The sequence below is a fragment of the Macaca fascicularis genome, chromosome 14, assembly GCF_037993035.2.
Source record: "Macaca fascicularis isolate 582-1 chromosome 14, T2T-MFA8v1.1".
NCBI lineage: Eukaryota > Metazoa > Chordata > Mammalia > Primates > Cercopithecidae > Macaca > Macaca fascicularis.
In genome coordinates, this window is record NC_088388.1 from 40,219,172 (window position 1) to 40,231,616 (window position 12,445).

Below are 12,445 nucleotides of genomic sequence, written 5' to 3' on the forward strand. Positions count from 1 at the left end.
CTGTCCTGCCATGGAGAAAGGACGTCTTCCGTGTTCTGCCACTGCTGTGCTCCACACCATTTTATGTCTTTTCTCCTTCCAGACCCAGTTTCCACAAGAAATAAATTCTTACATAAATAAATTTATAAGCTCTGTTACTACATTTTTGTCTAATAGGTGAGTTCTGATCAACTCTGGGATATCTCCTTTTCTTCCATGTCCATCCTAAATAGTAACTTAGAGCTGATGCTTCCTGTTTGAATGCAATAATGTCATTTTTTTCCAATTCACAGAACATAATATAAAATCTGTGTAACATATGTATCAATACAGAAATTAGTTATACATATTTTTAAGCCGACATATTTACTTGTGACTCTGTTTAAATTTGATTAACAATAAATGTCTAAGCAATCTGATGTAATCACAGCTAGCATATAGGGTGAAATCACAGTTTACATATTCAAAATCAAACATAATGTTTTATAATCTTTTATAAATAATATAGTTTTTAAAAGTTTTCAATCATTCTCAAGAGTAATGATGCAATAAGAACTGAAGATTTGTGTGCTAGAAAGAGACCTTAAATTAAAGACAATCGTTGGTCCATGATTACTGAGGATGAGGGAAAATTAGATGGGTATTCCTTCTGGGAACATGTAGAGGAATTGTTCATATATAACAGTTGAAAAACTTTTTCTCCTATCACAGGAGAAGTAGACAAGGGTATAGGTTTAGATGCCAGCAGGTTTGGAGATTTGATGACCAATTAAAGGTTTTCAGATCGAATGGGCTAAGAATGGTAGAATGTAATGTTTAAGAATTACAGTTCTGACATCAGGCACTGAAAGTTAACACTTGGGCTTTAATATGTGGGAATTGTTTGATCTTCAGCAAGGTACATCAACTCATGGTGCATCAATTATTTTTAGTTGTAAAATGGGTATAACAACAGAATGTAGGTCAAAGATTAATAACAAAGATTAAATGAAATAATACAGGTAAATTAATTTGTACAACACGGACATAACTGAACTGTATAGGTTAGATACAATAATAATATTCCTCTATAGAATGAGAGGTGACGTCAACTACTATAATTGCTGAGGTGAGTATTCAGGTGTCGGATCAATGTGAAAAAGGTTTGAAATAGCAAGTGGTTTTCTGAGAGGGAACAGGTGGTAGTGGAGAAAATCTGTCTCAGTAGGAGAAACATTTTGTTACTGACATTGTTTAGACACGTGGGAGAATACTAATAATAACAAAAGATTGACATTTAGCTAGCTTGATTTTCTATTTAAAATTATCTTTGAACTCTGCACCAACTTATGGCCTGCAGCTGGAAGAGACTGCCCCCACAATACCAACCCACTCCACTCACTAGAAATAGCCATCATGGAAAGTTACAGACAAAAGAGACAATAGAGCAATATGTTTTTCAGGAAGTTTTTTTAAATTACCTGATTTTTAGTTATAAATTAATAATGAGTCACACTACCCTCCAAGAGTGGTCACTTTCCTGATTTGAGGCATTGAAGAATACATAATTAGCTTCCCCTGGAGCAGAGTTTCAGCAGACTAATGAGGAGTTAGAAAAGTTTGGATCATAAGGAAGACAGTACAGAATGATGAAACATTGAGTCTCATCCATATTAAGAAGGAAATATATCGAGATGTAGTTGATATGTAATGAAACAGAAAAAGATATATGAAAATGATGACATGGAAAATAGCCACATCCACTTCCGAACTGGCCCAAGAATTGTAGGGAGGTGTCTAGAGCATGTAGTTGCATGGAGCAAAACCACAAATCCCCAAAGCCCAGGGAGGGTAGCTTCTCTCAGAATGGAAGTAGGGATTGTCAGGTCATAGCAATTAAGGAGTGAGAAAACACCAAGAGAAGAGAAGAGATGGGCCATTAATTACCTATAAACAGAATTAAGCAAATAGGGGCCCAAAGATGGCAAATGTAGTAGTGTATTAGGTAGGGTGAGTCAAAGTAGGGGGATCCAAAGACACACAGCTACACAATTTTTTCTGCTTCCCACCAAAATGGGATGATCTCATAATTTCAGTGTCACAAGGAAAAATAAAGTGTCAAAGTCACAGTACTTTAAATCAGTAACACAAATTGTGAAAATATTTTACTATTTCTATGTAAAATAACTCAGTTTTATAGAGATTGAAAATACATATAAACAATTTTATAGAGATATTTGCTACTACCAAGTTTTAATTTTTTATACATGGTTTCAGAATAAAGGCAAATAATTCTGCTGTGAGTTGTTATTTTTTTAATCTTCCTCTGCTTCATGTATATTAAAAGAAAATGTACATACATATATGTATATGTATTGGTTGCAGGGTTCTGGCATACCCCTTTTAATTTTATCTTTTGATCAAATACTGTGGTGCAAGATTGGCAAGACCATTTGTTTTGATGTGGTTTTTATGTTCAGGATTGAATGCACAGACAGGGGCCACCACCACCAATGAGACTTTTTAGTTCCATAAAAATAATGGACTTAATCAGTAGAGAAGATTGAGAAATAGGACAGACATTGAAGAAGTCAGATATTCTATTTTCATATTTATAGTGGGGAAAAACAGCTGAACTTCTTTGCTTGAAAAAAATTGAATAAAATTGCCCAAAATCTGATAGTGTGTGTGTGTGTGTGTGTGTGTGTGTGTGTGTGTATGTGAGAGAGAGAGAACAATTGTTCAATTGCTCTGTAATTTGAGTCTTGGAGTATCATAAAAGAGCATTTCAAGTAATGGAAAAAATAATCAGTTTACTAAAAATGTCTCAACTTCGTTCTTTAGTCAGTGATCAATTAATCTGATAATAGAGTTTCAAGGTCAAAATGATCTTCCTGTCCACGTAAGCTTGTCATTCAGTTCCTTTGAGTGCCATATCTATCATCAGTTTCATTTTAGTGTCCTCTGATTGATTTTATAAAGAGATTTTTAAGCCTTTTCTCATCTGGAAGTGATATTTATTTGCTTGTTTTTCAAGAATGGCTATATTTTAAATATATTATAGAACACATTTTTTGTAGTTGTTCAGAATGCAGAATTTAAAAAGCATAACTCAATATCTTGCTAATAGAGCAATATATAGTGACTTACATTTTAGGGATAAAGGATTAAGAATAATATTTTTCCATTCTAAAGGAGGAATTTTTTAATCTTATTGTTGAAGAAACAGAACACGTGACAAGGGTAAACACACTGAATTTGGGACCAAAAAAAGACCTTTGAAAATTTGACTCTTGCAACTGTTAGCTATATCATATTTGGCAAATTTATCCAAATCTCTGAACTTCAGTGTCCAGCATTGTCCTCTCAAATGGGACAATAATGCCTGCCAAAATCTGATTAAACATCAAAGAAATTATTCATCAAAATGAGAAATAAGATTTGACATGTATTTACTGTTTGCTGTGGGCCAGGCATTTTGCTCAGCACATCAGATGCATAATATTATCAAATATTCTCAGCAATCTTAGTAAGAAGTTGTTATTATGATCTTAGCTTTACAGAAAAATAAACAAAATCAGGAATGTTGAGTAACTTGACAACACTCAGAAAGCTAGCATATGACAGATCTAAGAATTAAACTCACATTTATACAATATAAAACCTTGTGCTTTTATGCACTACACTATATGGTGCATAGGGTTTGAACATGGTAGACCCTCCATAAATATTTTCCAAGATTAAAGGTATCACTGTCTCCACTTTACTGGAAATTTAAGTGCCATAAAAATATCAAAGAAGCTGTATCTCACAAACCCTGAATAACAGAAGTGTAGATGAAACCCCAAAAGAAATGTATTAATTCATTTCATCATTCATCCATATATTCAGCAAGTTTATTGAAAGCCCATTTCACAATGTGCATTGTTATCAGTGCTGGCCGTAGAGAAGTGACTAAGAATGAATGCATTCCTATCCTCTGGGAGCTTACAGTCCAGTGAGAAGGATTCATGTTAAGCATGTGATCAAAATCCAGGTGTAGAACAAAACAAGTGGGGGGACTACAGGAATAAAATCATAATTGCCCTGGGGAAGAGATATTTTAAGTTGATACCTAACAGGTGTGTAAGAATTAACTGGTGGATGAAGTAATTGAATTCCTATAATGCATTTCTCATCATAATAGACATTAGGTGGTAATAGAATAAATATGACTAGTAATAGAATAATGTGAGGAGGTAAAGGAACAGTGATATATCAAAAAATATTTGCATATGTCAAAGATATGGATTGTGGGGGAAATGACTCTCTGTATATGTGGCAGACAGACACATTTTTATGAGCAATTTTATGTAGATCTACTCGAATATATTGCCATCTTTAAATAAGTTCCTGGGCAAGAATTAACACACATTCCAATGAATTAGCTAGGTAACACTGAAAAAAAAAAAAAAAAAACTTTTTTAGTTTTCTTAATGGCAAGCATTGGGAATATATCAGAATTTACTTTTCAATTTAATATTTTTCACAGCTACTTCTTGAGTTCTACATTTGGCATTGATATACAGTATCCCTCTTATCTGTGGGGGATACATTCCAAGATTCCCAGTGAATGACTGAAGGTTTTGACAGTGTCTAATCTTTTACACACTATGAATACACCTAGGATAAAGTTTAATTTATAAATTAGACACATTAAAATATTAACAACAATAATTGATAGTAAAATAGAACAGTTATAACAATACAGTATAATGAAAGGTGTGTGAATGTGGTCTTTCTCTGAAACTATGTTTTTATACTGTATGTACTGTTCTTCTGGTGTTGATATGAGATGATAAAATCCCTACGTAATGAGATAAAGTGAGGGAAGAAATGCAGGCAATATGATAAAGCATTAGGCTACTATTGAACTTGAATGTAAGCACTGCAGTATCACAGCAGTCAATCTGAAACAGGTGATACACGTCTCAGACAGAAAGAAGTGGGATGGTGCGAGATTTCATCATGTTCCACTACTCACAATGACTTGCAATTAAAAACATATGAATTGTTTGTATCTGGCATTTTTCATTTGCATTTTTGGAACACAATTAACTGTGGGTAACTGAAACTGCAGAGACAGAAATTGCAGATAAGGGGAAGACTACTGTAGTATGTGGAGGTTGGAAAGTTCAGGTGCAAAAAGAGATTTAGGATGCAGAAAGATTAGCGAGGCTATTTGCATGAGGAAAAATTTTAAATGTATGGTAAAGCATTATGAACATTAATGTATTTATATGTAAGTGTCAGTATTATAAATACATTTCCCTTTTCCTTTTGCTTTTCTATATTTCATGTGCCATTTATAATAAGCGCAGGTTAGCTTAATAATATGGAAACTCCCTAAATAATCAGTTCGGTTTATGTTGATTTGCATTTCTTGCAATTCATTGAATAAAAACAAAAGCACTGGAAAGTGTGAGAGCTAGGAAATAACTATTTTAAAAGGACTAATTTAAATATCCAGGTGATATTTACTTTTCTGTGCCTAGCTCATTTCACTTAACACAATACCCTCTAGATTCATCCATGTTGTTGCAAATGACAGAAATCCATTCTTTTTATTGCTGGATAGTATTCTGTTCTTTAAATTTACCACATTTCCCTTTTTTCTTTTTAAAAAAATTATTTTAGATTTGGGAAGAACATGTGCAAGTTTGTTACATAGATATATTGTATAATTCTGGAGTTTGGGCTTCCATTGAACTCATCCCTCAAATAGTGAACATAGTACTCAACAGACAGTTATTCAACCCTTTCCTCCTTTCTCCCTCCCACATTTTGGAGTTCCCAGTGTCTGTTATTCCCATCTTTATGCCTGTGTGTATCTATTGTTTAGCTGTCATTTATAGGTGAGAATTTGCGGTTATATACTATATTTTCTTTATCCATTCATCCATTGATGGATGCTTTAGTTTGATTCATACCTTGGTGAATGTGAATAGTGTTGCAATAACTATCAAAGTTATTCCTTTAATATGCCAATTTTCTTGCCTTTGGATACATTTCTTGTAGTGGAATTGCTGGATATTCTCACTCATGTCTAGGAGCTTAAAAAGTTGTCTTATGGAGGTTAAGAGTAGAATGATAATTACCAGAGGCTGGGAAGAGGTGGGCAGGGGGTATGAAGAGAGATTGGCTAATGGGTACAAACACAGTTAGAGAAAGGAAATAAGTCCTAGTGTTCAGCAGCATAGCACAGTGACTATATTAGCAATATATTGCATGTTTCAAAAGAGCTTGAAGAGATTTGAAATGTTCTCAACGCAATGAAATAATAAATATTGCAGATGATGGCTATGTTATTTACCCTGATATGGCCATTACACATTGTATGCAATATCAAAATATCACATGTACACCATAAATATGTACAATGATTATGTATCAATTTTAATCCAGATGAGGTAGTAGTAAATAAAGTCTGGTAATAATTATAACCATTATCAACAGCAATGTCATTGCTATCATAGTCAAAACCACAAATTATTGAGCATTTAATTCATACTTAAGACTGTGCTCATTGCTATATTTTTTACACTTAGTCCATAAACAACACTCTAGAATCTATATTATTACTATTTACCTTCCACACATGAGCAATCCCATTTTCGGATAGGTTATACCACTCCTCAAATTATATGACTAATAATTATCTATAATAACTCTGATCAGTCTGACTCCAAAGCTTGAGGTCACAATTGTTAATTGTTAATTATAATTAATTCCTGGTCATATACCAGGATAGATTGTGAGATATCAGGTGGCAGGGGAAGTTCAAGAAGCAGTAATGAATAAGTTTGGTATGGTTAAGTTTTGCTTGGTAATGCCAATACCTCAGGGCTATGATCTAGGGAAATGGGCTTTACAAATTTAGCCCTGAGAAATTAGGCAAGTGCAGTTCCAGTTTGAAAAGTAAGGACAGCAGAAGTCAAGGCTAAAGGCAGACTTTGAAACAGAGATTAAGAAATGCTGTTCCAATGAAATGACACATGCAGAATGAGGCAAATATTAAAAGAAGTAGCAGGATCACTCCTGTGTCCCACAGTACTTCTCTGAGAAAAAAGAAAGTCACACTACTGCACCAATAATTTTACAACACTAGAACAATTTATTTCAATATGTAAAATCAAGAACTTTCCTAGTTAAATTACAGATCTTAGTGGTTAGCAGTTATATAAAAGGTGACAATATATTATTTAAAGAGTTTGAGGCTGGGCATGGTGGCTCAAGCCTATGATCTCAGCACTTTGGGAAGCTGAGGCAGGAGAGTTACTTGAGGCCAGTAGTTTGAGAACAGCCTGGACAACAAAGCAAACCCTGTCTCTACAAAAATAAAAACAAAATATTAGTTGGGTATGATGGTGTGCTCCTGTAGTGCTAGCTACTCAGGAGGCTGTGGCAAGAGGATTGCTTGAACCAGGAGTTTGGGGCTGCAGTGAGCTATGATCAAGTCACTGCACTCCAGCCTGGGTGACAGAGTGATACCTTTTCTCTAAATAATAATAATAATATAAAAATTGTTATCAAATACTTATTGCACAGGACCATTTAGATGCTTCATCTTATTTAGTCCACACTACAAGTAAATGAGATAAGTCTTATTATTTATGTTATCTATGAAGATGCAAGCTATGCAAGCTTAAAGACTGCCATATTTCAAATTAAGGCCCCAAAGCCTGCATTGTGTTATACAAATTTTTCCTCCATAATCACATGCTTAGCCACATTATTTATTTTCCTCAAAGAGAAAAGGAGGCAAAACTCATGATGGAGGGTTACTTGTCTTTCTACCTATCTTAGAGATATTGAGTGGCTACTCATTGAGGAGCTGGACCATTTGAGACAAAAGCAGAGTAAGCAGCTTTTGATCTTATTCTTACATGATGAATGATGTTTGACCTTCCAAATTCATACTGGATTTCTCTGTCTGACATTATATAGAGAGAATGATGCTGTGGAAAATACATGGGATTTGACTGAGATAGACATGAATTCTAATACCACCACTTATTTGTGATATTAAGTTAGGCAGCTGTCATTGGCAGAGTACCAAAATCTCTTTAAGATCCTAATTTTAATTATTTTGGATATATATCCAGAAGTGGGATTGCTGGATCATATAGTAATTATATTTTTACTTAATTTCTATATCATTTTCCATAGCAACTGCACTATTTTGTGTTCTCACCAATAATGTACAAGTGTTGTAATTTTCCACATTCTTGCCAATGCTTGTGAACTTTTATAAAACAGTATATTGGCATAAACACAGACATACGCGCTAATGGAAGAAAATGGAGAGCTCAGAAATAAAGCCCCATGTATAAAGTCAACTGATCCTTGACAAGGGTATCAGAAATGCACAATGGGGAATGAATAATCTGTAACAAACAGTTTTGAAAATAGTGGAAATCCACATGCAAAAGAATGAAAATAAACCTTTATCTTATACCATATACCATACACAAAACCAACTCAACACATAAAGAATTAAATATAAGTCCTGAAGCTATAAATGACCAAGAATAAAACATAGGAGAAAAGCTTTCTGTTACTGATCTTGGCAATTGTTCCTTGAATATGACACCAAAAGTACATGAAACAAACAAACAAAAAATGGACAAATGGGACCACATCAAACTGAAAAGTTCTGCAGATCAAAGAAAATAGAGTGAAAAGGTAGACTATTGATACGGCTTGGTTCAGTGTCCGCATCCAAATCTCATCTTGTAGCTCCCATAATTTACACTTGTTGAGGGAGGGACCTGGTGGGAGATGATTGAATCATGGGAAGAGGTCTTTCCTATGCTGTTCTTATGATAGTGGATGGCTCTCATGAGATCTAATGGTTTGAAAAACGAAAGTTTCTCTGCAAAAGCTCTCCCTATGCCTGCTGCCATCCATCATTTATTTGCCAGACATGCAAGTAAATCAAGAAATATTTGGCTTGAATTTTAACTTTATCATATAAGCCATTGTTTCCTTTCTGTTTAAAATGAAATTAATAACGACCTTACAAGTTTGAATGAATCATAGAAGACAATAGACGTATCTATCATAATTTCTAGTACAATAAAGATACAGCACAAATTTCTTTTCCTCTTCTCGGTGTTGTAGTTTCTTGAAATTTATAACTTAAGTAACATCAGTTAACCACTTTTAGCAAGAATTTACTAAATTTTCTTACAATTGTTAAATGGATAGATACTACTCTGAAAAGAGTACCAGGAAATAGTGAACTATCATAATAAATATAATCATGACGATAAATAACTTTTATATTTTGAAATTTTATTTATATTTTATTTGTATATTTTATTTTATTTATTTATTTTTATTTATTTTGCTCAGACCATTCTCTGTAACAAAACTAACATCTTTTATAAAATAATATGTAAATTTGGTTTTAGGAGCGGCACCTCATTTTATCATTTTACCATTTATTCCAGTGGGTATTTTTGCCCTAAAAGTAGATGACACATGAAGATGAAGAGAAACTTAATCCAAGACATAGACCAGTAACTGTTGGAGTCAAGAAGTGAATCTAAGTGGATCTCACTCTTAAATCTATGTTTTTAATCACTGATATTTTTAAAAACCTAATAATGATTATACTGCACCTCACAAGGGTGCTGTGAGGATTCTCAGTGCTTAGGTTGGTTATGACTCTTAATAGCCTGAGTTATTGAGTACAAATTTAATCTTCTCGAGTTTCACATTCTCAGTTGTAAATTCTAGATGATTTTACATTTGCATATTAAACAGGATTATCATAAAGATGAAAGTTACCATATGTCTTTAGAAATTTTAATACCTATATAGAAGGCAAGCTACTTTTACTCCTGATTGATAACTCTGCATCAATCCTAAGTATGTTTAGGAAATTTTACATTTGCTGCTGAAGCACCACTCTATTAGTACTTGATGACAGGAAGAGAGTTAAGGCAAGAGAGTTAAAAGAAAAAGGCTGTTCAACTGAGACATAACTCTAGTTTTGATTGATGACATTTCAAATAGATCTTGAAGCATCCAGGGGAGAAATTTCATGTAACAATACAGTACTTCCCTCAAAGACACACTAATTATATTTAGAGATATTAGGAGATAATTAAATGAAAATAGTAGCTACAATAATAACAGTATCATGAAAGCTTGTGCAGCCTGTCCACAATGATTTTTGACCTATTTTTCCTATTAGAATTAAATGCATGAAAAATTTGTAAAGCTCAGCCACGTGAAATACAATTAACATTTGTGTGTACTACAGTCATCTCTATGGAGAACACTGTTCATAACCAAAATAAATGGATTAAGGTGCCTTTTTTTTCATTGCCGACTACAGTGAATTCTCATTTTTTAATGCGATAGTGTTATTTTGATAACAGTTTATAGAACTATGTTGTTGTTGCTGTTGTTGTTTTTCCCAGACTGTATTAATGCTCATGTTGAACATCTTGCATAATGTGGCTAAAATTCCTGTATTTCATAAAGGATTTTCTATTTCTATGAACATGTAAGAGCTGCTAATACTACGAAGAGGAGGAAGAAAATTTCTCTTCAAATGTTTTTTGGTAGTATAGAGCTTAATGTGGAGCTTAACATATACTATTTCTAACTGCAATACTCATTCATATATTAACTCTTTATAATTGAAATTCTCATAATTTTGTATGGATCAATAATTTATTGATATCATTTTTTCATGCCATCTCATGGTACAATAAGATTAGTATGTAAGAAGTATAATGTGGTTTATTATTCCTCTGAAGTTTGCAATTCACCTTCAGATGCAATCAGAATCTCCACAGCACCCTTGTAAATTGTAGTATAATTATTATTATTTATTTAATGAAAGAGAAAATGACCAATTTTAAATGTAAAGTCCCCTAACTACTCCCCCTCAACTAGTTATTATGTGATTAGAGAAAATAATAGGCCGGGCGAGGTGGCTCAAGCCTGTAATCCCAGCACTTTGGGAGGCCGAGACGGGCGGATCACGAGGTCAGGAGATCGAGACCATCCTGGCTAACACAGTGAAACCCCGTCTCTACTAAAAATACAAAAACTTAGCCGGGCGAGGTGGCAGGCACCTGTAGTCCCAGCTACTCGGGAGGCTGAGGCAGGAGAATGGCGTGAACCCGGGAGGCGGAGCTTGCAGTGAGCTGAGATCCGGCCACTGCACTCCAGCCTGGGTGACAGAGCGAGACTCCGTCTCAAAAAAAAAAAAAAAAAAAAAGAGAAAATAAGAGAGTTTAATGTATGCTGGTAGAGTTTTAGAAGGCTTGGAGGGGACTGTATCTATTAATAGATTATAAGAGTAGCAAGCATAAACATTTAGATGGGAAAAGAATACATGTAAAAGCCAAAGGTAAGTTGTTGTCTAGAGAATATACCAGTCTAACTGTAACAGGGGATTCTTGTAAAGCATAGAGAAATAGTGGTGACATAATGACATTTAATATTGATTGAATCAGTCGGGAATGCCAGAATACAGATTTTGAGCTTCAGTAATTAGAGCAAGTAAAAAGAAGTAAGGGCTGTGTGACTGGCACTAGAATAGACAATTGATGTAAAAATGTCTCATTTAGTCTTTTCAGTATGGGGTAGTTAAAATTATTTTGATTATTATTGACATATTTAGTGAGACCATTGGCAATTTGGAAGATAGAAATATTACCTATTAAGATTGTGAATTGGTTGAGAAGATCTATAGGCAGAATGCTATTAGCTTATTGTAGAAGCATGCAGGAAACTTAAGTTCGGAAGCATAATTTCCAAAAAAAAAAGAGAAATATATTTATGTATAGATAGATAGAGAGAGATAGATGATAAATGTGGGTAATGTCAGGACAATCTAAGTAGTTCAGTCAGCAAAAGAAACATGTGAAAGACAAAGACCAAATCTAGAGCACTGACAGTAAATTGTGGGCACAGGCTGTGATTATAAAACACTTGTTAATATATTTTAATAATTTGTTGTCACTTCTCAGATAATCTCTTCTAGACAAAAAAGTATTTCTATAAATTTCATAGCATAGAATAAATAATATGGATTCCTCAGATAGATTTTTAGCTGGCTCAAAGCCTTGCCTAATAGACAAATGATACTTTGTTACATAAGAAGTCCATAACGTTTTTAAGAGAACTGCCTTGGTTTGGACTAAAATAGTCATAAATTGAAATTCTGGGACCTCAAATTTCCATAGATAAAAAATAGGTTGAGAAAACTACTCAACTGAAAACACAGGCCACATCTCATGGACAAAGAAGGATGCCACAGAAAGCATGGTCCCAAACACAAAAGACAAAACCAGGAGCCATGTAGAACAATAAAACAAGGAACCATTCCCCAAAAGGCTCTAATTAGAGAACACTCACTGCTCCTGGAGTAAGCATAGCTGGTAATTAGTGCCTGACTGGTTTTCAGAATGGTCTCAGATAT